Here is a 1,470-nt window from a genome sequence, read left to right on the forward strand (position 1 = left end):
TCTGGTGTCCCAGTTTTCTCACCTATGAATTGTAGAGAGAAAGATAATCTTTCCAGCTCTGAGTTTCTCTGATTTTAGTTTTGGTACATTTTGGTACACCTGAAATTACCAGTTTCCAACATTACTTAGTTCACAGAGAATTGGAGTTACAGATAAAAGTCCCTATAGAAATAACCATCATGATGATACCATGGAAGATGTGCTAGGTGCTGAAAATGGAAAAAGTATATAAAAGTATATTTTTTAGAATTTACAAAGACAAATTGGATACATTGGTAGTTGTAGCATAGATCCAATCAGCACCAGCCCTGGGGGGTGGGGGATTTTTACATAGAGGACTTTTTTCTTCAGAGACTTTCCCTTCTTCTTACTGGTAGCAGCCCTCCCACATCATCTGAGTCCCAGTCTCCCAAGCCCAGGACTTCAGGCTAAGTCCTATTTCCCACCACTTGTCATTGCAGAAAATGCTCCTGGTTACTCTGGTTACTTTTACTGTCATCTTCTGGAACCCATGCCCTTGCCTTTATTGACATATGATGCTAAGGAGTACTGAGCTGAGCAGTAAGGAGCAGTGAGCAGGCGGGCAGTAAGGAGTGAGGGGTCCCTGATTACGAGAGGGATGTCTGACTGCTGGCTTAGGCCCACTCCCCGAGGGCTCCTGGACTGTGAGAGGGCCAGGCCAGGCTGAGGGACACCCCCCCCACCCAAGTGCACAACCCCTTGCTCCTTACCACCCAACTGCTCACTATTCCTTACCACTCCGCTTGCTGCTCCTTAGCACTGCCACAGAGGCGAGAGAGGCTTCTGCCACTGCCAGTGCGCTGGCCAGCTATGAGCCCGACTTCTGGCTGAGCGGTGCTCCACCAGGGAGCAGCTCCTGCATTGATATATATACTAGAGGCCCAGTGCACAGTTTCATGCACTGGTGGGGTCCCTCAACCTGGCCTGTGAGGATTGGGCTGAAACTGGCTCTCTGACATCCCCCGAGGGGTCCCACATTGCAAGAGGGCACAGGCCAGGCCAAGGGACCCCACCATTGCACGAATGAAGTTGGGGAAGGACTATGGGAGGGCTCTAGGGTGTGTCTGGCCCATCTGGCCCAGTCCGAATTGGTCAGACCCCAGCAGCAAGCTAACCTACTAGTCAGAGCATCTGCCTTCTGGTGGACAGTGTATGTCATAGCAACTGGTTGAACGGTTGAACAGTCGGACACTTAGCATATTAGGCTTTTATTATAAAGGATATCACCTCTCTGCCTCCCCACAACCCCTGCTGCCCCAGGGAAGTTCCTGGTACAGTGCTCCTGAAATCCTTGTAAATTCCTAGGTGATAAGAGCACTAGGACCATCCTTATTTCAAATTTTTGTCTTTGACTTCAGTTTCTGACACAGCTCCTAAATCCCTTGGAATTTTCTGGGTGATAAGAGTGTCTTTGCTTCTAAAGAGGTGACTCTGGCTCCTGGATGGTAG

Source organism: Myotis davidii, unplaced genomic scaffold (genome assembly GCF_000327345.1).
Source record: "Myotis davidii unplaced genomic scaffold, ASM32734v1 scaffold332, whole genome shotgun sequence".
NCBI classification, from domain to species: Eukaryota; Metazoa; Chordata; class Mammalia; order Chiroptera; family Vespertilionidae; genus Myotis; species Myotis davidii.